A 27958-nucleotide genomic window follows, 5' to 3' on the forward strand; every position below is an offset into this window, starting at 1 on the left:
GCGGGGAAGGCGCCTACATAAGAGGTCACTGGCGCGCGATTACCTCACTGCTGCGCGGGAGGCTGAGGGGTCCGGAGCTGTGTAGCGTGTAGCGGGAAGGAGGCGGCCGCTGTCATCCGTGTTATTACTGCTGGAAAGTGTTTGCCTTTTATGTAAGGGAATGTATGGAGCGTGACCTCTTATTGCTACAGTTTGAGATATATATTTTTTGTGTGTGTTTTTGGTCTCTGCCTCCTGGTGTGATATAGTGATCAGATCTAAGCTCAGCAATGCAGGAGATGCCTCTCTAATATTTGTCTTTCTGTTTCTGTTCCCTTTCAAAAATCCATAACTTTATTTTTCCATCTAAGGAGCAGTTTGGTTACTTGTGTTATAGGTAAAAAAATTTTTTTTTTTACTTTTTAAGTGGTGGCATTTAACCCCTTTCTGTCCAGCCCTTAAAAGGCTCTAAACACTTGGGCATGTTCATTGACGTCTCATACTTGTCGGTCTGAGTTCCATAATTATTTTTTTTTTTTTTTTGCTTTTGAAATATGTATTTTTAATTTTTTCTTTTAACGCACTAATAATCTACGCGTCTTTGGGTGTCTTTAATTTATCACCTGTTTAAGAATATCCAATATATACATATAAAAACCAGTTTTCTCATTGAGTATTTTACAAACCTCTGACGCGATAACCTCCCAGCTTCTAATTCTTCATTTTCCTAGGAGAACCTTCTGTATACATGCCCGCATTTCTTGATTAGAGAATTTTCTGTTTACAATCATATTTCACTTATTGACATTTTCCCGCTAGTTTTGTTTTTCTGCAACCGTTGAAAAGATACAGGTATCTTCCATCTTGTGTCATTGGAATGTGTACAGATATTTTTGCTTTTTCCTCATAGTAATGAAAGTCTCCTCTCCTCAGGTTAGTTTCTCCTGGAACGTATTCTACATATTTTAAAGAGTTTCCAAAAAGTCCTCACAGCAGGACAATACCAAAACAATGGACCAAATGTCTCTAGTTCTTCCATACTGTTCGCGGGTTTTAAAGTTAAGATCTGACCTCAGACCACTATCGGTGCCTTTGTATGCCTGTGTGTGAAGAGTTATGTAGAATTAACTCAATTGCCGAACATTCTGGAAACATCAGAAGAGAAGTAATGAATCCTAGTGTATTGCCACATATTAAATATGGTAAAAATGGTACTTTATATAGCGCACACAGATAACGTAGCACTGCAGAGTTTGCCGAATCGGTCCTTGTCCCCATGTGGCAAATCATCCTACCTGTATGTTTTGGAGTATGGGAGAAAACCGGTGGACCCGGTGGAAACCCGCGCAAAGACAGAGAACATACACACTCTTTGCAGATGTTAATGCTGGGCCTTAAACCCAGGTCCCCAGCGCTGCAAGGCTAATGATAACCACTAGGCCACCCAGCTTTTAAAAAGAAACCTAATTTGGATAATAATTTAGTGCAGTTCTGGACTATGTAAAAGGTGAAGGCACACAGGAGGGGTGAACCGGTGAAGATTAAAGGGCATCTACCACCAGGATAAGACTATGCAAATGACCCGGAGGGGTGCCAAACTCCATAGGTGCTAATGGAACCTGGAGCCCCCTTAGGCTCGTTTGCATACAGTCTTTTATCCTGGTAGCAGAGGTCCCTTCCTGACGGGCACCATAATAGTACGTCGGGTGCGTGGAGAGGGCTCACAGGCATATTGCTGCAAAGACTTACTGGTAACACCCGTCAATTGCCACTGACAAAGCTGCCAGCGGTTTAAAAAAAGGCGTTGCTCCTCGTGACATAATCGGGGAGCGACAATCGTTAACCATAACGGCCTCGGGTTCTTCCGGCTGTCTCGTTTTAACCATTTCATTACAATGTGCTATTTGCCAATTGTAATGAAAGTATGACAGTACATGGTAGGATCAAACAACCTAGGGTTAAAGTACCTTAGGTGGTCTGAAAAATAGTAAAAATAAAAAAAGTTAAAAATAAATTATTACAAAACCTAAAAATTCAAATCGCTGCTCTTTCCCTAGAACTGATATAAATAAACAGTAAAAATCATAAACACATCAGGTATAATGATGGTTTTTCACGACGTTTAACCCTGTAACAGAAAAAGCCTGAAGTTGAAAATGGCACTCTTTTGCCATTTTGAAAAATATAAAAAATTCTATATAAAGTTTCTACAGTAAGGTTTTTTGAATTTGTGTACATTTTGGAAATATTGTTTTTATTCTTGTTCCTATACGTTGGGTACAATTGTGTTAGAAATAATTATATGTATTGAATATGTAATATGGGAATATTGTTACTTTGAAATACTATGGTTTATAAATTGAGTATTAGGACAGATGCCACACATGACCCAAAAGAAGCCATTCAGGTGAAACCCAAAGTCAGGCACTAAAGATTGGCGTCCTCTTGGAATGTTATACATGCTTATTTTACTAATTTTGTTTGTGAATATAAGACAATAAAAAGTATTTTATTGGATGCAATAGACTATGCTATGGTATGTGTATCTACATTTTCTTTATAGCAAACACCGTTGGAGAGGTGGGAGGAGCCTGTGTAGAGTGCAAGTTGTGCCACGTTCTTCATGAATCTGCTTCGACAAAGTGCACCATTTTTTTTTCGGTGCAATTTCTTCATGCTGAAAAATTGTGGCGCACGGTCTAAGCACTAACGCGCCACTTTTGGTGCACTTTTTATTTCTGTCTTGTCAGACACATTGCAGCCGCAACTAAATTGGCATAGCCACTTTATAAATACAGGTGCAAATAGTTTAATAAATGTGGGCCATTGGGGCTTATTCACTAAGGGTCCGCAGACGCACTTTCGATGGATTTTCCAACGTTTTTGGGATTTGCACCACTGTGATGGGTATTTTAGTGGGGACTGTGTCACTCGCGATCAGATTGTGGCGTGGCTTTCGCAACAGAAATGGGGGGGGGGGGCGCGTGCCGTCGGATGATCCGATTGATTCGGACTGAGCCCGAGATTTAACTTTCAAATTGTGTCGGAAGACAATGCACTTCCATGCACCAGGAAGTAGGTGAACTCTGCCAGAACTGAGTGGGAAGTGACACATGCAGGATATCGGGCGCACAATCTTGGTGAATTGAGGCACAGTGCATGATCGTCGGAAAATGCACATTGGGGGTCATTTACTAAGGGCCTGAATCGCATTTTCCCGACGGGTTATGCAAATTTTTCCGTTTTGCGCCGAATTGCCCCGGGATTTCGGCGCACGCGATCGGTTTGTGGCGCGTCGGCGCCAGCGTGCACGTGACGGAAATAAGGGGGCGTGGTCGTACAAAAACCCGACGGATTCGGAGAAACCGCCGCATTTAAAAAATAAATAAATAAATATGTCGCTGGACACGCACTTACCTGCACTCGGCCCGGCTTGGTGAAGTTCAGTGCATTCCGGGGAACTTGGACGTCGGAGGAACTACCTTAGTGAATCGCCGGAAGACCCGAATCCTCCACATAGAACGCGCCGATGGACCGCGTAAGTAAATCTGCCCCAATGTGTTTAGTGCAACCATTCATTTAAATTCAACCATGGCACACATGTCCATCAGATATCTCTTCCACACATGAAAAATTTTGTACTGTAAAATGCACAACTGTAAAAATATAATAATCTTGTACATTCTACTCTGTAAACTGCAAAATGCTTTTAACCCCTTCCCGACGCGCGCCGTACTAGTACGGCGCGCGCCGGTTCCCGGTGCATGGAGAGGGCTCGCGGGCCGAGCCCTCTCCATAGCCGGTAAGTCTTTGATGCATATTGCAGCAAAGGCTTACCGGTAACACCCGCAATCGGTGCTAGCACCAATCGCGAGTGTTCTCACCTCGATCGCCGCCGGCAATGCTGCCGGCGGCTTCAAAGAGATGGCGCCGCATGGGCGCCGCCATCTTGTTGTGGATCGCTGCTCCCCGATGACGTCACGGGGAGCGGCGATCCGTCGCCATGGTAACCTCGGGTGTTCCGAATACCCGAGGCTACTTCGTTTTAACCCATGCATTACAATGTGCTAATTGCACATTGTAATGCATGGGGAGTAAAATCCACATATACTGCCATACTGTAGTATGGCAGTATATGATAGGATCGATCAGACTACCTAGGGTTAGAGTACCCTAGGGAGTCTGAAAAATAGTAAAAATAAAAAAAAGTTTAAAAAAAAAAAATTATAATAAAAAAACCTAAAAATTCAAATCACCCCCCTTTCCCTAGAACTGATATAAAAATAAACAGTAAAAATCATAAACACATTAGGTATCGCCGCGTCCGAAAATGCCCGATCTATCAAAATATGATAATGTTTTTTTCACTATGTTTAACCCCGTAACAGAAAATAGCGTCCAAAGTCGAAAATGGCATTTTTTGCCATTTTGAAAAATATAAAAAAAATTAATAATAAGATCAAAAGGTCGCACAGTCCCAAAAATTATAGTAATGAAAACGCCATCAAAATTCGCAAAAAATGACACCACCCACAGCTCCGTACACCAAAGTATGAAAAAGTTATTGGCCCCAGAAGATGGTAAAATAAAAAAAAAATATTTTGTACAGGAGGTTTTAATTTTTTTAAATGTATGAAAACATTATAAAACCTATACAAATTTGGTATCCGCGTGATCGTACCAACCCAAAGAATAAAGTAGACATGTCATTTGGGACGCAGAGTAAAAGCTGTAAAATCCAAGCCCACAAGAAAACGTCACAAATGTGGTTTTTCACAATTTTCACTGCATTTGGAATTTTTTTTCCCGCTTCCCAGTACACGCCATGGAATATTAAATACTGTCACTATGAAGTGCAATTTGTTACGCAGAAAATAAGCCATAACACAGCTCTTTATGTGGAAAAATAAAAAAGTTATAGATTTTTGAAGTTGGTGAGTGAAAAATGGAAGTGAAAAAGCTAAAAAAGGCCAAGTCGTTAAGGGGTTAAAATTGCCCATAAACAATGTAATGAAAAAGTACCTAAAATTGTATTTGATGGAAACATCAGCTGGTCCTTAAAAAAGAAAAGACACCTCACCCCCGATTTCATCCCCCAAAAAACTAGTGTCCGGTTATCATAATTTGGTGATTCTGAAAATTTGAAAAACAATTTTCTACAGTTATACAAACATCAAAAATATATAAATTTGGAACGTCCGCATTCATACTGAACCAAAGAATAAAGGAGATGACTTCTTACTTTTGAAAGAAGGGGATTAAAAAATGGAGAAGCAAAAAGAGAAATGAACGTTAAAAAAAAAGTGCTGATGGAAGTTTAAATTGAATGTAATCCTAATGATGTGAAAATTGTGTGGCCCAGAATTTGCCATTTTTCAAATTTTTGGGGAGAAAATCGCTCAAACCTGTATTTAGAGCGACCTGCTCAACTTTCAATTGACTGTGAGAGGCCTAAATAAGAGTTAGACTAGTAAATTACCCCATTATGGAAACTACACCCCTCAACGTATGATAAAGCACTTTCAAGAAGTCGGAAAGGTGAGTTTTTATACTTTATTAAGTGTTTGTATGGGAAAGTGACATTTAGGGGCTTATATATTTTTTTTTTATTTTAATGTTTAAACTTCTTTTATAACTCTTGTATAAACTTGAACCAGTGATGCTCTGAGGTTAACACTTGTGATCAGAGCCGGCTCCTATTGTGAGTGTCAGAGCGCAGTGTCAGCTGACGTATACAGCTGACACTCGGTGCTTCTAGTATCTTCCCGCAGGGACGTACTATTACGTCCTAGTGTGAAGGGGTTAAAGGAACATGGCAGCGAAGTTGTTCCAACCATCTTGGATTATTGCCACAGATCTATAGATGTAGACTTTCTCAAATGCTTCTGTCACTTTATATAATCACAGACATACTGGATTAGACAGGATCCGGGCTCTGTACAAACATTTTATTCTTCCAGGACTCATTGCCCTTCCTTATGGTTAAGATTTTTTTTTAAGTTACTTTGCATTATTTATCAGCCCTTCCTTTTGCGGGTTACTTTACAAGGCATACATTCTGTTATTCTGGTCTTAATTCGATTGTCTTTTGGATCTCAAAGTTTGTCCATTTACAATATTTTCAGTCCGACATATCACAAACCAAAATCTGTATGAATTCAGTTCTCCCCACTGATTCTTATCAGCTAAATCATTAAAGAGGACCTGTCACCCAATTTATCGGCACTAGGAGCTGCTTACTAAAGTAGTGCTTGATCAAACGCCCCAGTGTTACAGTGATAGCGTTACCGGAAACCTCCGTTAATGCTATCAAACACTGCGGTGGGGTATAGTGTAATTGTCGGATAGCTCGCAAAGCTGTCCGATGTATTCATAAGGAGGCGGCGTGGCAGTCACTGCCGGCCTCTGGAGCGAGCGGGGCGGTCTGGGGTAGAGGCAGCGCCTCGGACCTCCCCCTCATGAATACATCGGAGGTCTCCGGTAACACTATCACTCTAACACTGCAGCGTTTGTTCAAGCACTAGGAGCTGCTTACTTTAGTAAGCAGCTCCTAGTGCCGAAAATTTAGGTGACAGGTCCTCTTTAAAAATGTCCCTAGGGCAGAAATGATAACAGCTAAATGAAATTGTTCCAGTGTGGATGGTTTTGCTGACGAAAAACTTTTGTTGTAAAAATGTAAATATCCTTTCCTAGAGCTGGACATCACGTTATGTCTTAGACTAGGGATGGACTTTTGAGGAACCGCATAAAGATTACTCGCTCAGATTCTATTATTATGTTATTATATTTATTTAATATGTTCTCGTAGGCCCTGTTCATACAGCCGCGTGTTTGCACGGATCCCGGGTTAGTACACGGCCAGGTGAGGGAGGGAGGAGGGGTGAGGGTTCCTAACCAATTCCCCTCTCCATTGAAAGCTGAGCAGTGTGGCCACCAGTTTGGTCATGGTGCGGCGAGACACCGTATGCTCACTACATAACCGAGTGCCATAGACCTCTATTGTGGCCTTGATCTAAACACAATTTGTGCGCTCAGGTCACAGCGAATAGGGCCTTCTAAGGCCCCTTTCACGTAAGCGTTATGGAGGCCGCACAATTAATATCTAGATATCCGTACACATGGATGTCTAGGGCATCTGGCCGTGCCATGTTCTATCTTTTCCTGTAAGTACGGCCCCTGCCCCTGCCCCGGCGCAGCACACGTTCATGTGAAAAAAGCCTTAGGCCCTGTCCACACTTGCGTTGCAGATCAAGTCAGAGTCTGATCAGGGTTTGGTCAGTGAAAAATGACATTTTGCAATCAGTTTTCAGTCAGTTTGTTCAGTGTCTCAGTTCTTCATGTGCATTTTCAATGCAATTTCAATGCGTTTTTCACGCACAGATAATACGCGTGCAAGGACTCAGGACTGAGCTCTATCTTTTCAATGGCAATCGATGCGTGAAAAACGCATTGCACTTGCATGTGGCTCAGAGTGCAATGCGTTTTTTATGCATCTCCATAGACTTGTATGGTGCGTTTTTCACGCGCGTGGCTTGCAAAAGTAAAACCTGCCGAGATTTAAACGCGCGTTTAAAAAAACTTGCAATGCAAGTTCTGCATGTCAAAAGCACGCGCAGAAAACGCGCATGAAAAACGCAAGTGTGGAAGGGGCCTTAGTTTTAACATATTTTGTATCAGCTTGGTCTCAAGGTTGCAGTGTTAAAGCCATATCTTTTGTAATTTGTACAATGTGGTATGACATAATAATTTCATCAGCATTAACAGGGTTATTAACTGGGATGCTAAACCGTTCTGTCAAGTGATTTTCAGTCTCTATGGTAGATGGTCAATTTCCAGCTGAATTATTGAACGCAAATGAGTTGGAAATGCACCAGCCCTTGACAGTTATTGGAATTTTAGTTGCCAGATGTAGTTTTACAATTCTAGGTTATTCTCCGTAAGTTCCAGCTGTCAAAATGATAGCCTATTTGATATATGACAGGTTTCTTGACAGTCGTAATCATTATGCTTGGAAAGGCCTCTTACTCCATTAGTAATTTGATGTAAATAGGAAAATTTTGGTTCAGATATTTGACATGATATTTTATATTTGCTTTCTAAAGAATTCCTGACTTGGAATTTGAAATTGTAACAAATTAAATGACTTGTAAAAATTATTGGGTTCAACACAGGGTGAAAAAACGTAAGAATTAAAACCTAGCTTTTAATATACCGGCTGATAAAATTACACTTTTTAAAACGCATGGAGACCGGAACTCTTTGCTAGTTTTGGAGTCTTTTCTCTTATGAAATTTATGCCACTTAAGCTTTCTAGCAAAGAGGTAGAGATCTTTGACAGTCTCGAAATTGTCATTGCCTCTATCTTGTACAAAGGAAAGTCCCTTACTGAGAAGGCACATCTCTTCCGGTGTCAATGACCATGAGGAGAGGTTCACTATCTGGGATTTAGAGGTGTCTGTTTATTGGCTACAGTTGTCTTGCTTCTCAGGGGATAGTTCTTGACACAGGTACGAGACATTTTGAATAAATTTTGGTTCATCCTTAAAATGGACCCTGACATAGAGGACGTCATCGGACCGGCACCACTCTTTACATATAGAAGAGGTTGCTCTCTGAAAGATTGCCTAGTGAGGAGCCATTTCGCCAATAAACCCCAACAGACTTGGCTAAACTTTTGCATACAAGGAAGTTACAAATGTAGTGGGTGTGTGGCCTGTGCAGTAGTACAGGTTGAAAAGTCGTTTACAGCCAACGTCACGGGTAAACCGTTTGAGATCAGGGCATTTATTAACTGTCGATCGACAGTACATTGGTAAAACCAAGCGGCAACTGCGAAAACGTATTGGAGACCATTTAGGTGATATACGCCACAACAGAGACAATCCCATAGCCCGTCACATGAATATGTGCCATAGAGGGAACGTGGATGAAATCTGCTTTATGGGAATTGACCTGGTCAGACCAAGCCCAAGGGGAGGAGATTGGGACAAACTAATCCTCCAAAGAGAGACTAAATGGATCTACAGATGTCACACTGTGGCTCCAAATGGCTTAAACGACAACCTTATGTTTGTAAGCTTCATCTGAAGGCCTGAGCTAAATAGCAGACTGCCTATGCTAGGAGCCTGGGCCGCCTTCTTCTGTGTCCTTTTCTTTTTCTTTTCCTCTTCCTGTACATTAGTTGTTACTGATAAAAATGTAAGGGTGTACCTACTATATTGTCTTGTTTGCTCTGTCATAGAAACCAAATACGTACTAAAAAGTAGTAGAATTGTTAATTGTAAGACAGGGGCTACTCAACTTATCGTTTTTGCAAGGAAACCTGTAACCTCGGCATCCTGGGGTTTCAAATTGTACTTAATACCCTGCCTTACACTGGCGCTGCACCATCAGGGAGCGCTAGCAAGAATTTTATTGTTTTCTTACTTTAGGAGCTTGACACGCCGCCATGGCAACTGATGGGCGGCAGTATCACCCTCCCCCCCCCCTCTTCCAATTCCTCACTGATTGGCTGTTACACACTTAGGGGCGGACCTCAGACTGGGGGTGGCGGTCCCGTAGCCCCTTCATTTGTTCCATGGAATTTGCCAGGACTGCGGTTCTGCGGACATAGCACGATGATGACCAGGATGGGTGAGGATTAGCACTATGGAGTGGGTTCAACTGAGCCCGCCCCTCTGTAAGTACAGGTGTTATTGTTTGGGCAATTAGCCTTAGGATTGGTCAATATTTGCACTACACACCCTTTATATTTGGGACGCACTTTACCCTGGCTGCGGCACTTTTACATAGGACCACTGTCCACGTGCACGGCGGTACTGTTCAGTGGGGAGATTATCGTTCCCCATCTGGACAATGCATTTATATTCCCCTGATGACAGATCCTGAGTTTTTTCAGGACCCTGAAACGCGTTGGGAACTACTTAGGGCCTACTAGGGTGATCCTAGGATTAGGGTCACTCTGGGACCGTCTTGTCAGGGCGGGAGCTATATATCTTGGGGTCAGGGAAAGGTATGGATAGGGACTATTAGGTGCAGTGTTGTCAACTGTTCCTGACCTGGTGGATCCCGTGTCATACTCTCCTGACCGACATCCCGCATCTGCACCCCCCCCCCCCCCTCCGTGAACTGGTAAGAACTTTCCGTATTGTATGATCATTCGAGTTCAGTCTGTTGCCAGGTTCAAGTAGGTACTGGTTTGTTGGAAACCCTACATGTGTGGGGAAGTGTGCTCCATTGGCTGGAGATGGTCCATAAATTCATTTTTTAAGTTTTAATAAGTGTAATTTTATCAGTCGGTATATTAAAAGTTAGGTTTTAATTTCTATGTTTTTTCACCCTGTGTTGAACGGTTAAACCCCTTAATGACTGCCGTATCAGCTTTTTACGGCGGTCATTAAGGGTACTTCTTCTGACGTGTACGCCTTTCTACGGCGGCGCGTCAGAAGAAGATTTCAGTACACCGGGTCTCGCTGGTGCCGGTGTCGGGCTGTGATATCACAGCCCAGACCAGGCACTAACACCCAGGATCGGAAAAACTCAGATCCCGGGTGTTTAACCCCTTACACGCCGCGGTCATGCTTGCAAGTGTGTCCTCCGTGGATCGGACCGGGGGATCTGATCCCTCCTGCCTCAGCCCCGGGTTCTTACCTGGGGCTGTCGGCTCCTCTCTGTGCCGGGTTCCGCCTCCTGGCAGGACCCGGCTGTGTGTAACTGAGCATGCTCAGCACTATAGTACACTATACACTGCAATACAAGTGTATTACAGTGTAAAGGCTTGAATAAGCGATCGGATGATCGCTTATTCAAGCCAAGAAGTAGAAAATGTAAAAAAAGTTTAAAAAAAATTTAATCTTTTTATAATATAATTAAATACCGTATATACTCGTGTATAAGCCGAGTTTTTCAGCACAAAAAATGTGCTGAAAAACGTCCCCTCGGCTTATACACGAGTCAATACTACCAAAAATTAATAAAAAATGGACTAAAAAAATAAAACTTATATACTCACCCTCCGGTGGCCCCGATGGGCAGCGCTGCTCCCCCGATGTCATCGCAGCTCCTCTTCTGGCTTCCCGGCTGCTCTTCTTGCTTCAGCGTGCTGGGCGCCGCCATGTTCTTCTCGCGGGCGGCGCCTAGTATGACGTCAGCAGTGGCGCGTCATACTAGGCGCCGCCCGGGAAAGAACAATGAAATAATACCTTGGGGCCAATGGAGATGCAGGACCAGATGGACCGCAGGTGAGTGAATTAGCGCATCATCGCGATCTCCACACGCGCTGTCCGGAGGCGGGGCCAGGTTCCGGGAGACGAGTGACGCGCAGGATTTGCGTGACCGGAAGTCCGGCGCAGCCATCAGGACGCGTGCATGCGCCTAAATGATGCGCATCCTGTCGCCATCTTGGAGCCTGGCAAGGGTAAGGGCAATAATCAAAGAGCATAATTAGAGTGGGTATGGCTCCATATATCCAAATGACAGTAATATAATTCATACTTGGAATAATACTGAAGTGCAATAATATAATTCATACTTGGAGTATATTTAATATTATACTAAAGTGCTTGGACCTATCATGTAAATATTGGACTGAAATTGTGCCAACAGGATGCGCATCATTTCGGCGCATGCGCGTGTCTTGATGGCGGCGCTGGACTTTGGGTCACGATGACGCAAATCCTGCGCGTCACTCGTCTCTCGGAACCTGGCCCCGCCTCCGGACGGCGCGTGTGGAGACCGCGATGATGCGCTAATTCACTCACCTGCGGTCCATCTTGTCCTGCATCTCCATTGGCCCCGAGGTATTATTTCATTCTGCGCCGGGGATATATATACTGGGCACCTACCACACCACAGCACACCCCCTAGAGGAAGCGACCTCGAAACGCGCGTCGGGCTGCTGTGGCGGTGGTCAGAATTACTACCTTTACAATTGTGGGCTACCTACTACACCCTGGTGGGTAATATTATTGGTTATAGCCTGATGTTGTGTATACTGGTGTTTGTTACTCTGGATGTATTTAACATATACTGCATTATTTATGACCACCGCCACATCTTTTGTGGTTTTTATGTGTGTGTTTTTTAACCGTATGTTTTTTGATGGCCGATTAAATAAAGTTATGTTCGATTTTTTGAATTGAGTACGTAATTATATGATTTATTATCCATTCAGTTACTGTGGCATCCTATATACTTCCATTGGTGTTGCTTACTATTATTTAGGCCTCTCAAAGTCACTTGAAAGCTGAGTTGTCCCTCAAAATGTGAGTTTTGGCAATTTTCATAAAAATAAGAAAAATCGCACCTAAAGTTCTGCACCTCATAACATCCTAGAAAAATGACCGGAAGCATAAAATATCATCCCAACGTAAAGCAGATATTCTGTAAATGTTAATTATCAAACTTTTTGGGTAGTTTTACATCTTGTCTGGAAACCAGAATATTTCAAACTTGGAAAATGAAGAAATTTTACAAACTTTTGCCAAATTTTCACTTTTTTTCAGAACGAAACGCAAAACTTATCACTTAAATTTTATAACTAACATAAAGTACAATGTGTCACGAGAAAACATTCTCAAAATCACCCGGATATGTTAAAGCGTTCCGAAGTTATAACCAATTATCGTGAGACATGTCAGATTTGAAAAATCAAGTCTGGTCATTGAGCTGAAAACTAGTGTCGGTGATAAGGGGTTAAGTGATATTGGTGGAAGCTGAGGTCCTCGGACACTTCCAGGGGACACTTCCTATACTCTTTGGCAATAGCAATTGCTAATTTTGTGTGTTTTTTTAAAAATTATTGGGGAGATTCCACACACAATTTGACCTTTAGACAATTCTCCTGTATTTTTTTTTTTTTTTAATACACATGTCACATCAATAACTGACCCCTAGAGGGGCTCGTAGGGGCTAGTTAGTTTCATAATTGAACTTTGTGTTGCGTTAAACCAGCATTCTATAGGAGTTGGGCAACCCCTATAATAGGAACTTACTGTAACAGGCTAAGGTGCTTGGCTGTGATGACTGCTGATTGGAAACCTTCTCATTTACTGACCTCTCAGATGCCATGGTCTTTAATTACCATGGCATCTGAGGGATTGAAAATTCATGACTGGAGAATTCCTTACTAGTTACAAAAAATGTCCAGGATGATTTGGAGCATGTTCACACAAAATAAGGTTTTCTGGATTATCCAGAAAATTTTCTATTGGATTATTCTGATTGTAATGTTATGAAGGAGAACAATGCAATAATTAATACTGATGCGGGAACGGACGCCTGTATTTTTTATTGGAATGTTGCCTTACATCATGTTTTCATTATTTAACAGAAAGAATAGCAAGATGTTAGAACTCCTGGATATACTATCGGTAGTTTGAGGTTTTTCTGCATGAGTAACCCCTACAGTTGTGGGTCAGTCACTAAGAAGAGGATTGACAACTTCCTCTCTGAGCTAGGGTTATGTTGGAGTTACAGACAGCTAAACCAATCAGATGTTGGGGTAGTGTATCGGGACTCCATTTTAACTCACTGGTGACTTGTTGGGTAATTCTTTTATTCTTGTTATCTGTATACAACACTAATTTTTCTGACCCTTTTGCTTGTAGCTTTGACTATTCTTTGCCTTATGATTGTGTACCTTGCCACCATCTTGGTTGTGAATTGGTCTGTCTATTTTTCTTGTTTATTTGTCATTCTGTTCTGTGCAAAAACCCAGATTGGGGACCTGCTTGTCTACCTGTAATTTAGCAAAGGGCCCAGAGGCAGAGGTTTTGGGAAGAGCAGGCTTGTGCATCTTCCATGGCTTGACACAAAGTAGTTCTGTTATAAATAATGTAAAAATAATGTTGGTGAGTACCTAGAAAAAATGTGAAGGTTTTTCATTTCAAGGGTGTAATAAAGAATAATAATAATTCTTTATTTATATAACACCTACATATTACGCTGCACAAAGCATGACAAATTGGTCCCTGTCCCCATGGGGCTCACAATCTTATGTTTTGTAGTGTGGAAGGAAACAGGAGGGCCCGGAGGAAACCCAAACTTAGTATTCTGCATTGCATTCTGCATTGCAGCCATATCACTGCTGTCATCAAGAGCTTAGAGTCAGCTGATGATATTGGTGATAGGTTTAGTGAAGAGACACCTTTTCCCTGTGTATAATTCTTTTGTACATGCCTGTATCTTGCAGACTTTCTTTATCTAATAAGTAAAGTCTACATAACAATTCAAGTTTATAACTAAGAAACAAAGCTCTGGTATTCCACCACCAGCCCGAACAGACATTGTAGGACTGAAAAAGAATGATTTCGTTTTGTACAATTACACAGCTGCTGACTATAAATGTCATAAATTCTGCGTGGGATGTGCCATTTCCCTTTTACCAAGTCATAATCATGACCATAACTCTGCAGTCCAGATTGAGTACATTTCAGCTCGGAATCCTAACTGCGCTCATTAAATTACTCTTTGTTTCCAAGTCTGGAAATTACTTTGAAAAGCAAAACAACAGAATTGGGTCCATTTGTAAGTAAAGTCTGTATTTCTTTTTTGACCCAACAAGTACCCAAGGAGAATAAAATGCCATCTTATAAATGGTCTGTGTTTAATTGGGAAGCAGTGGAGCAGAGGCATTTTATACATCACTATCCTACACACATTACAAATGATGCGGTTGCCTTTCCCTGCCTTCCATCTAAAGTCATTGTACATAAATACAACAAGGGGCTAGCTTAATTATTGGGCGCAATTCATTAATCACTTGCATCAGTTTTCTGGCAGATTTGCACCAAAACAGTCTAAAAGACTTTTGACATGTTTATCAAGACTTGAATTGTAAAAGTGGCAAACTTTGTCTAACAAAGGGGGCTTGGCCTCTAGAAACAGCGCAGTCTCCAGAAAAAGTGTGAAAATAGTCTGTGCTCCAAAAATCTAAATTTAAAGCAGGTCTAAAAGTGGAATTCAACAGTCTTAAACTAAACTAGTCTTGTCCAGCTCTGTTTGCACACAAGCTTTATTCACATCACCGGCTGTTTTGAGCTCTGCGCATGTGCAGAAACTCCTGCTCTGTGCCTGCGGCTGCCACGTAATGCACATGGGCTTTGCCACCGGCTACTGAAGGAGCTACTGCGCATGTGCAGAGCTTGAAGAAGCTGGTGGCGTGAATACAGCTTGTGCGCAAGGACAGGAGCGCATCTATGATGTGGAAGGAAGTTAGACAGTATAGGCTATTGAGACGTGGAGTAGCCTTTGCTCCCATAGCCAAGAAAGGCTACTCCAAGCCCCAGTAGTCTCTGCTAAAAATTTGCATGTTACTTAGATAAAGTTATATCCGGTTAGGAAATTTTAAAAATTTAGAGAAAGATATTAGGAGGAACCTACCATCGGATCTACCTTGAGCTAGTTTCCTGATGTTAGGTTTCCTTTAATCCTTTAATAGACACCAGATTAACTGATAGCCCAGAGATATGGAAACTTAACTACTAACATTCCCACAATGCCTCAGAACATCCAGGAAGCTAGTGATAGGGAGTCTAGTTAGTATTCAGCTAAAGTGCATTGTCATCCCCTTTTTTGTGATAACAGCTAGTCCCATTATCATCAGTAGCTTTGGTTTAACTAAAGAGTTTTTAGAAAATGTTTTATAAAGTCAAGGGATAATTAAACATACTACAAAAAATAACTTAAAATTAGGAAATTAAAAAGATAGATTATGAAAACATCAGAAAAAATGTGGGTAAAAAAGTTATAAATCCTTTTTAATTTTCCGACTGCAGAGCCGTACAGAAGCTTCCTATCTGTGGGACAAATTGTACTTTCTCATGAAACCATACAATGTCACACACAGTCATGGAAAGCTGACAAAAACACAGTTCTACCATTTTGTTACAGGTTTTGTTTCTTTGGTTTTTATACTCGGTCTAAATGACACATCCTCTTTACTTTGGGTCAGTACGATCCCGGAGGTACCAAGTTTATATAAGTTTTATAATGTCTTAAATAATGAAAATCTTTGGAAACTAAATTCCTTCATATTACCACATTCTAACACCCTTAACCAAACCTCCCAACTTTTATAGCAAAGAAAGAGGGAAATTTTTTGCCCTAAGCCACGTCTTTTGCTCTGCCCTTACTACAGTTCAACACAGTATAAGTACCCCTTAAAGTGCTCCATCTCTCCCTGATATGGTGTTCCTCCCATCAGCTTCCTCCATTATTGTGCCCCCAGAAGCTCCTTCTCTTATTGTGCTACCACAGCAGCACCCCCTCTAATTTTGCTGCTCTCTGCAGCTTACTTTCAAATTTTAACTTCCCTGAAATTGTGCCCCTAGCTCTTCACATACTGTGCACCCTTTCCTGTTGTGCTCCCACTCACATACGGGCCCCAACTTGCATACTAGCCCCCACTGAAATTGTACCCCCCAACTTTCTCTCTTATTGTTCTCCCCAGCAACTCTTTCTCTTATTCTGACCCCCTCAGCTTTCCCTCATATTTGCCCTCACTCAGTAGTCCCCCCCTAATATTGTGCCCCCCCTCTTTTCCTTCTTTTCTTGCTGCTGCTTAATAAGAAAAATAATAATAATTACCTTTCCCGTTCCTCTTCAATCCTCTCCTTTGCCACTGTTGGGTAATTCTCAGAAGGGGGCAAGGCAGGATGGTGCCATCATCGTACCTGCTGTATCCCTGCACATTGCGGTAGTAGAGGCAAAGTAATAGTTTGTAATCTACTCAAATAGCGGTGAATAATTGTCTCTTTCCATTACTCTGGAAAGGCTTATAAATTGAGATGAGCGGACCTGTTCGGGTTCAGCCGCTTGACCCAGACCAAACGGCTAATCTGTCAAATTGATGCTCATAGAAACTAGCCTTGGCTATGATTGGCCAGGGGGGTGTCGCACAGGCATCAATTTTCTGGAATGGCTATTTGGCCGTCAATCTAGCAATATGTTCGGGTCAGGGGGTCGAATGCTGAACCTGACCGTCGGGCCGGTCATCTCTAGTTATAAGTACATTTCCAAAGAGTTTGAAGCACATTATTCTACAGTGAGAAATAAGTCAGAAGTAAAAAGATTCAAGCTAGCTGACCATCATCCCAGGAGCTGATGTCCCAGCAAAATCACCCCCAGGTACTGCAAAGAAAACAAGACCTAGAACTGACTCTACAAGCCTCTATTAGTATGTTAAATGTTCAGGCTCATGACAGTTTAGTAGGTAGCAAAAGTGGAGATGTTTGGCCATTATGCACAGAGAAACCTCTTGGAAAAAACAAAAAGAGCAAATCTGCACATACAGCTTGTACCCACTGAAAAGCATAGTGGACAACAGTAATCCCAAGCAACCCAACAAATCTACAACGGAAAACAGCTGTAAAACAAATGATTGAAGTTGTTGCAATGATCTCATCACAGTCCAGACTTCCATCTAATAATAATTAATAATAATTCTTTATTTATATAGCGCACACAGATTACGCAGCACTGAACAGAGCATGTCAAATTGGTCCCTGTCCCCATGGGGCTTACAATCTAAACAACCTAACAGTATGTTTTGGAGTGTGGGAGGGAACCGGAGGACCCGGAGGAAACCCACGCAAACACAGAGAGAACATACAAACTCTTTGCAGATGTTAACCTGGGTGGGATTCTACTGCAAGGCAGAAGTGCTACTCACTCAGCCACCAAGCCGCCCTATCTGATTAAAATGTTGTTAAAGGTATTTGCCCATGTAAGAAAATTCTCAAAATTCAATCCCTAGTGATGTTTAAACAATAAAGATAATTTTTAACCCCTTATTTTACAATTTTACTCAGTTTTATTGCTGTTTTAGCTCCTATAACTCAGTTATATGGTCAGTGTAATATTCCAGAGTGTAGGCGGGGACTCTCTTAAGCAGACACTTCGTGATTTCTCTAGTTCTGTGAGCTGACGGTGTAGTTAGATTATCAGGGTCGAGGGTTTACATACAGTTTCATTTACCTTCCAAACATTGTACTAGTATCTGAAAAAAAAAGAGATGAGATGATGAGATCCATCAATATATGACAAAAATGAATACAATTCTTTGATATACTATCAATAGTCAAACAGAAATGACCTTTTTAAATATTTATACAAACAAAAGAATAGCAAAAAAAAAAGGGCTGAGTAACAGATTAGATGTAAGATACAAATACCACTAGGGTTGTATAAATGTTTTTGTAGGGCATTTAGAAAGGGGACCTATGTATTGAAAAGCACTATGATGCACTGGAAAAGTCCTATAAATTCAGTCACTGGCACCAACACAAAACCTTTTTTTATGGCTAAATGATATAAAAGGTCCTTACACTATGACAGTATGAGAGTAGCTCCCTGATGTGAGTTTTGCTGCTGTATCTCTTCAGGAGCAATCAGATTTTTAGATCGTTAACAACTATATGAAAAAAAAATAAGCACCCAGTTGTAAATGAAGACCTCTGAAATATTATGTTATAGGACATCAATCATTCAGGTTTAACTTACCTTCTCATAGCAGCTGATCAGATTGATTTGGCAGAGTATCCAATTATTTGACAAATAGGAGCTTTCCTGTCAAGGAGTAGTTCTGGCTGAAGCCTCTCGATTAGAGATGAGCGAGTATACTCGTCCGAGCTTGATGCTCGTTCGAGTATTAGGCTCGTTGCTCAGACGAGTATTTTGCTTGCTCGAGATCGAGCATTTAATTAAGAAAAGACAGTGAAGAACAGTGAAGAATACAATGAAAACCGTGAACACAGGATCATTTTTAAGTGAAGAACACATTGCAGATGTTCGCGTACATCTGCTAACTTATCCGAAGACACGCGTGCAGAATGGTGTTCTTCACAATAGTATATGAAGAACAATATATGTGAAGAACACGTTGCAGATGTTTCCATACGTTCTGCATGTGTGTCTTCGGATAAGTTTGCAGATGTTCATGTACATCTTCTAACTTATCCGAAGACACACATGCAGAACGTTGTTCTTCACAATAGTATGTGAAGAACAATATGTGTGAAGAACACAGTGCAGATGTATGGAAACATCTGCAACGTGTTCTTCACACATATTGTTCTTCACATACTATTGTGAAGAACAACGTTCTGCATGTGTGTCTTCGGATAAGTTAGCAGATGTACATCTGCAATGTGTTCTTTCAGTGTTCTTCAGTGTTCTTTCAGACTTCAATGGGGTTCGTTATTCGATACGAGCACTCAATCATCGGGAAAGGTTCGTCTCGAATAACGAGCACTCGAGCATTTTAGTGCTCGCTCATCTCTACTCTTGATGTATCTCGCTGCAAAAAAATGCAGCGGCCGGGCTATCATATGTCAGCGCACAATAAATATCCACCATAGTGGCAGACGGAGGCATAGTTGTTGCCTCTGCCTGACCGTATGCATTGTATTTGGTGAAAAAGGCATCCTGCTCTCTTCTGCTAGGCGACACATGCACTCAGCAGAGGCAATAGAAGCCTATCGGGAGCGGATGCAACATATTGCATCCCGGAGCCCCAGCTGCTGAGCAGATGCGTCGCTCAGCAGGAGGGGAGACCTGGTGATGTCACTGTCCATGTAAGGACAATGGGGGATATTTATCATACGCCAGTGCACTTGCGCAGCACGATACATCAAGAGGCTGAAGCTTTTTGATGTATCCGCCGGGTTCTTGTGCATCGTTTATCTCTACGCCAGGCAGTGTGAAAAGTCGCCGGCTGCAGCTAATCGCAAGTGTTAGCAATAATCTAGCATTTGCGTTTATTTCAGGGCTTCTATGCCACTGAGATGGCGCAGAGGCCTTGATAAATATGCCCCAATGACATCATTGGGGAAACACCCCGTTCATCGACAGCATCCAAACGGCGGCTGCTGACAATGTAGACTCCCCCCCCCCCCACACATTCAGGTGGGAGGAGGGGTCCCCCGGCAACGTATCCCACTGTATAAGCTTACAGTGGAATACATGTGTGCCATATGTTGTAAGGACTTCTTGGAATTGCCCTAATGTGTCCTTACAACGTATGGCAGAAACCGTGATGTGAACCCACCCATAATAACCCCTTAACTTACAGGTCAAGAAATTTAAGAAGTCCCACTTTGATCAGATGTATCTAGTTTATATATTCATGATGGCTACCTGCAAATCCAAATTATTATTGGGTCAACTTTAGTTTACAATATTCTGTAGAATTAACTTCCAATACAATTTCGCTTAAAATAATAATCCCCTATTATTTCATGTCAAAGTTAGTCCAAAACAAAAAAAAAAGTAACAAAAAAGTTACTAATGCTAATGGAGCGGTACAACAGTATGTTACTGTAGTGGAGCGTATGCTGTATTCCCCAAGATGAGTCATGATGACTGGGGAATCGAGTGGAGCTACTGAACTACGAGAGGTTATAAAAAAGTGACTCATCCGTTCCCAACAGCTCTGGAGCTTTTATGTCCTGAATAACTTAGCTGCTTTTTTTTTGTCACTTTCATCTCAATTTCTTTGTGTTAGCATTTTGGAGACTTTAGAACCAGTGCTAGTTCTTTTATATGGTTATGGTCTCCAACCATTAGAAGCAAACAGGAAATATTTACAATACTTCTATTTAAAGCTTATATTTTTCTTTGCTACTTTTATTTTTCTCAAACAGCCCTACTAAAAGTCCAAAAGAGATTTTTCAATTTTTATGAAATGCTTAAGAAGCCAAAAATTGAGTAAAACATTTTCTTTTTGCCATATAAAAAGGCTGGACAAGTTATTGTTTCCATTATTTCCTTTTCTAAGTTTATTTGCCTTTTTACTGATAAACGCAAAACAAATTTAATGTCCAAAAATGCAAAAATACGACCCTAGTAACAATCAGCTTTTAACCAATATTATTAAGGATATTCAAACATCCGTCCAACTTGGTATAATCGTAATGTACTCATCATTAAATTTAATGAGCAATCATCTGAACACAGTTTATTCCTTTTCTAGCGAAATGTATGCAAATGAAGTACAAAGGATAAAACATGAATACTAATTAAATTGGAACATTGGAAGTACAAACCGTAAGCGTTAATGAAAATGCTAAGATTAAAGTTTAACTTAGCATGTCATAAAACAGTCCATGTTTAACAGAAGTTTATGTAAGTTTTTCTGCCAAAATTAACTACTTTCATCTTTATCTACCATCAAAATCATGGATAGCACGGATAAGCCAGGAACACTTAATCATAGATCCAGGCACTGTGACTATGGTAATCTTTTTAAGCTTGTTATCCATGGCCTCCTTCCTTCTAAAATCATCTTTTAAAATTATCCTGATGAGTGTGAAAGTTCACAGGCGGTTACAATGTGCAAACAGCACTTCCTCCTTCCCATTGTGTGCTGCAATAATAGGTGCTTCAGGCAGAGGGAGGGGGGAAGTGAAGAACAGGACCATAAAGGCAAGGTGAGACATTCTAATAGCCTGTGAATCTGCAGCAAGGAGGGGCTCTGGGAACCGCCCCAGTATTATCATTAGCATAATTTTAAAAGTTGATTTTAGAAGGAAGGAGGCCATGTATAGCACCGCAGTCATGGTGCCTGGATCTATTAGTATGTGTCCCTAATATATCCATGCTTGATTTGGATGGTAGATTTAGATTTAAGGTAAGATGCACATTACTTTTGAATCAAATAAGGCTCCAATATATACAACTTAGGTGACTTTTTTTTGCATAAGATGTTCTTGAAATAACAAACAAGAAAAGACAAACAAGAAAAAGTACCAGGATACCTTTAGTGGAATGTAAGTGTGGGTGCATTTTGTTAAGAACTCATCAAAATCCTTATCATCTCTGTGGAAATATACTGTATATACTCGAGTATAAGTCAACCTGAGTTTAAGCTGAGGGCCCTAATTTTACCACAAATAACCTGGAAAACTTATTTGCTCGAGTATAAGCCTAGGGTGGGAAATGAATTGGTCACAGCCTCCTGCAGTAATGAAATGCCCCATTCAACCAGCTTACGGATGAAATGTCCCATGCAGCCACCCCCCCCCCACTGATGCCTAAATGCCCAATGAAGCCAGTCCCCCCTGTTATGAAATGCCCCCTGCGGCCAGGCATTCCCCCTCATGATGAAATGCCCCATGTAGCCATCCACCCCAGTTATGAAATGCCCCATGCAGCCAGCCACTCCTCTACTGATGAAATGCCCCCTGGAGCCCCTCGGCGTATAAAGAGAAAACTTACATACTCAGCTTCCGGTGCTCCTGATGCTCCCTGCAGCTCCTCTTCTTTCTTCTCTCTTTGTGTAACAGCGGCAATGGGCGTGTTCATGCACTCTGCCCTATGAATTTACATAATATATAGCAATATACCTCAATTACATACATATTCATATTATATAGTGGAAAACATACAAATATAAATAATCACCACAACTCTACAAGAGAAAATAGTCCATTCTTAAACAGATCATATACACCTATGTCATCAGGTCTCGTGTTAGTGTGTGTAATCACCGCACCTCCTCCAGATTCTTGTTGCTATGACCACCAAGGTAGCATCCTTTCAGGCACACATAAGTTGTGCCATTCATTATCCTGGGGGGCGGCGATCTGGTCACCTGTCCGATCATGTGATCCACAAGTCCGATCATGTGATCCAAAAGTCCGATCAAGTGATCCAAAAGTCCGATCATGTGATCCACAAGTCTGATCATGTGATCCACAAGTCCGATCATGTGATTTCTTTATTTGTGTCAATCAAATTGTTAGGTGAGCATGCATCATTATGCTGATAACCTGTTTATTGATTTATTCTTGTGACTCCTAACAGTGCTCATTACTACTGTGATTCTTACTCAGGGCTCAGAGGAAATACTAAATACATGTAGGGAATTTGATCATGGGACACATACAAAATAAATAAAATAAATTAAAGATGGAGCTATTGCAAAGCTCCCCTTAGGCAGAACGGGCTGCAGGTATAAAAAATATAAGAAAAAATATTTTATTTAATAAATATATTAGGACTTTTTAGGGGAACCAAGCAAAAATATCATGCATGCTAGGCCTCCATTAGTGCTTAGAGAGAAGGAATAAAACACATCCCATATCAAAAGATGACCGAGACGATTGTTCCCATATTCACAATTTGCACTACATTTGGGTCAACCAACTGAACGTGCTCAGTAGCCAATTGTTTCTTATGGTTACGTCCCAGAAGGGACACTCCGTTACACCAAGGATGGTTACACTTATTTGTTGGAAATTAAAGAGGACCTGTCACCCAATTTATCGGCACTAGGACCTGCTAACTTAAGTAAGCAGCTCCTAGTGCCGAAAATTTAGATGACAGGTCCTCTTTAAGTCGATTCATAACTCTATGGGGGTCATTTACTAAGGGCCCGATTCGCGTTTTCCCGACGGGTTACCCGAATATTTCCGATTTGCGCTGATTTTCCCTGTATTGCCCCGGGATTTTGGCGCACGCGATCGGATTGTGGCACATTGGCGCTGGCATGCACGTGACGGAAATCGGGGGGCGTGGCCAAACGAAAACCTGACGAATTCGGAAAAAAGGCCGGTGAACTTGAGTGCATTCCGGGGAACTTCAGCGCAGCAGCGCCACCTGGTGGACATCGGAGGCACTGCCTTAATGAATCCCGACCAGACCCGAATCCACCGCAGAGAACGCGCCACTGGATCGCGAATGGACCGGGTAAGTAAATCTGCCCCTATGTATTATTAAAAGAGTTGAAACAAACCACGGTAGGGAGGAGAATGATAAAATATATGGTAATGCTTTATAGCCTGTCCTTATCCCTACATAGTGTAGTACCATGTGGCCTGTTGGAGAACTTGAATAGGGCCTATTGTTCTTCCTTTCAAAGTATGTATTATTGCAAGGCACTCCATATTATATGGCAGTATCAATTCATTTAATTGCTCAGTGTCTCCCCATCCTTGACATCAAGCAGTTCATTTACATACAATGCAATATGTGATTTAAATGGATTGTTAGCAAAATGGGGCATCTGCTTGAGCAATATAAGGCACAGCTTGGCACTTTAAAGGGGTTGTCTGAAAGCGTTAAAAAACGCATTGGTGGCTAGTTAAAAATAATAAACATTTACTTACCTCCACGGTCCCTCCCGGCATCCAGCGCTGCCACCTTTCAGGTCAGTGCCCCATGTAAACAAACAGGGGCATGGAACCCTTGATGAGCTGATGGGCCGGAAGCTGAATGCAGCGCGGCTTTCGTGCCCCTGTTTGTTTACATGAGGCACGGATCGGATAGATGGCAGCGCTGGACGCCGGAAGGGACCACAGAGGTAAGTACATGTTTATTTTTTTAACCACCCCCCTCCCAGCCACCACTGGGTTTTTTAACGCTCTCGGACAATCCCTTTAACAGAAAAGTGATGGAATACTAGTTACAAGTGACAAGGTCCCTTTAAAAGAGACAATTCGGTCCAATAAATATGCAGTAAAAAGGAACATCTGGATGTGACAATTTTGTCACGGCTTGAGATGTAGGTCTTCAATGCAAGTTTAATTTCTTTCCTACTAAATGACTTGCCTAAGGGAAAATGCGCTCCATACTTATATAGGGGATGTCGCAGTGGTAATAGATATATAGCCAGGTTGTGAGGCCTGCGGTGATGCATCCTAATAGCAGATGCATAGTGTTTTATCTCTGCCATGATTTACAATATTCTCAGGTGTTGTTAAACAGGAAAGAGGATTGAAAATTGACAAGTTGACTTTGAAGTTTTCTCGAAGAAATGAGAATCCCAGAGCAGGTTACCTTGATAGATTAGAACATATGTGAATGTACAACGAGCCTATTACCCCAGGGCAACCTAGTGAGTAGCCGAATTCCAACAATGAGTTTTATTTCGTATTGGAAACTTTGATATCTAAATATGGTCACAGTCATCATTTCTACAAATAATTTAAAATGTTCAATCCAAAACCAGAGAAGAAGTAAACGGGTCACTCACCACAAAAATGCTGTTTTTTATTTTAGCAGAAATTTGAAATGTTAAATTCTAATTATATTTAAAGGCGTTTTATGGGCAAATGAAGTAAAGTAAAACTCTACCAATAATTAAAAAGTTTCACCGGAAAACCCCTGAAGGGCTGAGTTAGATAGAAGACAAAAACGAAACTTCACTAACCTCTGTCTGTGTCACTGTCCCCGTTATGCCACGGCCATGTTTACAGCTCTGGTAGGGCTGGAAGTGTTGGTGGTCATGTAGCCAATTCAGCTTATCAGTGGCCTCAGTGAGGGAGGACAAGGTGATCACTCCGGGGACTTATTGGCCAGATAACTGGAGACAATGGTTTATATTTAGCAAAATCCTCTGAACCCCCATTGGGTCTGAACTACCATCTCTTGGCTGTTGCACTTGTTGTAAGAAGACATCCACCACACTTAATAGACAAATCTTAATTTTGTACAATGTTATTAATTGTCATTTAATTTCAATGTTGTTAATGGTTGTCAGGCTCCAGGGGTAGTGGACCCACTGGACCACTGCGAACGATGATTTAAGTGGCACTTGGTCTTCACCAGGGCCCACCACAAGGCGGGTCGGATTTGTTGCGGCACAGATTTCTAGCAGAATCAGGGACAGGCAGGTGGTCACAATGGGCCGCACGGGATCAAAGCAATAGCAGCAGAGAACTCTGGGAAATGGGCAGAGCCAATTAACAATGCGCTGGCCCTTTAAATCTTCTGAAGCCTGTGTGCGCACATCCAAGGATACTGTAAGACAGGTAAGAGGCGCGGACTAGCTTGCAAAATATGGCCAAAATTTGCAACAGTTTTTTGCAGTAAACTAGACCGACTAAGTATAAGTTGTATAGTAGTATAAGTATAGCAAAGTATAACTCCAAAGTCTTTATTACACCAGATTTATCATCCAGCACCAGTGGAATCAGAACATGCTGGGGCATATTTACTTACCCAGTCCTGTCGTGATCCCGCTCTGCATTGTCCGACGAGGATTCGGGTCCGGTGCATCCAATTTCCTGCAGGTGTCGCTTCCACGCCGAGGTCCACCGGAGTTCACCTTCTTCTTCCTGGTGCATGTGAGTGCTTGATGTTGTGACACATTTTGCAAGCCGGGGCCGATGCGCCACAATCTGATCACGTGTGCCAAAAACCCAGGGCAATTCGGCCCAAAATGGCGCAAAACGGAAATATTCAGGAATACCTGATGGAATCGCAGTCCGTGGACCCTTAGTAAATGTGCCCCGATGAGTAGAATTTTGACAATGTGATAGGTGTTACTTTCAGAAAATATATTGGTATTTGGTGGGGGGAAGTTGATGCTGTACATGGAAGTAGACATACGCCTTGGTGATTTGTATGGTTAGAACTCGGAGGTATGTTGCATGTATGATTTTGTGTTAGTCACTAATTTGCACTTCGAATCAAAAGTGTATTGGGTGCCTGGGTAGAACATGATAAGTAGAATTATGATAGGTGATTATATTTTTCTTTTTAAGTTCACTTTACATATTAAGTGTGTGAACATTCTCATGCAATTCTGAGTTGCAAAATAATCATTCTGGTTCTCCCATTGATTATAGGAGAGGACATCTAATATAGGAGAGGACATCTAAGTGGAATCCCTGGGTGACAAATTCCTCTTTTGAAGGAGGTAAGATTTACCTCCATCCATCACATATGTCTATGTTGATATGGGCATATCCCAACTAAAACAAACTAGGCTTTGCCTCGAGCAATAAAGACCACAAAATGATTGCTAAGGGACTCAACGTGTGACCAGATGATGCAGTGTATTCTTAATTCTCCTGACTGCGCTGCCATTGGAGATTTATTGTTCGATTTTGCATTAAATGTTCTGTTATTTACATGCTGTAACACAGCTTAACAGTTGGACTATAAAAAGATCAATACTGAATGGGAAAGCTAGGTAGAGTACATTTATTATCAATCTAAGTCTGCTCCCAGGACACCACAACATCACCCGGCTCTCATGCTACACAATTATCATTCAGATGTTACTTTCTCTGCTCTGACTTCTCAGAATTTGTATTATATTCCCATTTTGATTTGCTATTGCATTAAATCATTACATCACTGCTCATTAATATTGTCTTCTAAGCAGGGACGTACCAAGACTGCCCCTGGGCTGTATAAATATTATAGCCACTACAAGTCTGGAAGTCACTTCTTACATATGGGACTAGGATCAAGCTTCTTGGGGAATGGAGGATGTTTCCCTTCTGAAAACAGTAACTATTTTGCAGGATGGTATTCGCTCACTCACAGTTTGTGTCTCTGTATGAGTTGAATCGATGTTTCCCTTCTGCCTACCTTCAGTTTGCAGTTTCATGACTTTTGGGGGACCTTCAAAGGTCCCAAAATGGCTCCTGGGAAATTGATGATTTCATCGGTGAAGCTCCTTCTGAGTATAAAATTTGGTGGGTGGTTTGGGTGGCCACAGGCCCCCTAGAAGGCTTGGGCCCTGGGCTACCATCCAAACTGCCTATATTATAATCCACTACTGCTTCTATGAGATGTCATGAAGTTGAGGTGTGGACAAATTTAAGGGTCTCAATCTCCTGTTTGTAATCGGTTATTAGTTACTATGTGTGTAGAACAAAACTTTTTTGAATGTCACATTGTAATGTAATATATTTTAGAAAAGTGGTGGTGTACAAGTTTTTTTCTAAGCTCCAATGCACCTAGAATACTTAAGGAGATCCACCATTAAAATCAAGCAAAATAAACCAGGGACTCATAGATCCTTGGTGGCAAAGTTATGACCAAGAAACCCTAACAGTCCAGAACTGTGAAAGAGAATGGAATGGACCAAAATTCCACCAGAGTCGTGTGAGAGACTAGTGATGTCCTTCTAAGGCCTATGTACTCCCTACTGATTGGTGACTGGTGCAACCTTCAGAAAATTTTGTTATAATCTTTCTCTGTGCAGTTGCTGTTCTTTAATTATGAACATCATGGTTTTTGTAAA

The 27958-nt window shown here is 41.6% G+C and overlaps 1 long non-coding RNA gene across 1 annotated transcript; it reads left to right on the forward strand.

Moving 5' to 3' along the window:
• Window positions 1-63: 63 nt before the first annotated feature.
• LOC140133580 (uncharacterized) lies at window positions 64-27958 on the forward strand. The gene is made up of 3 exons (XR_011855928.1): window positions 64-152; window positions 26569-26620; window positions 27092-27958. It is a non-coding gene; the product is annotated as an uncharacterized lncRNA (long non-coding RNA).

This window comes from Engystomops pustulosus, chromosome 5 (assembly GCF_040894005.1).
Source record: "Engystomops pustulosus chromosome 5, aEngPut4.maternal, whole genome shotgun sequence".
In the NCBI taxonomy this organism is placed as follows: domain Eukaryota; kingdom Metazoa; phylum Chordata; class Amphibia; order Anura; family Leptodactylidae; genus Engystomops; species Engystomops pustulosus.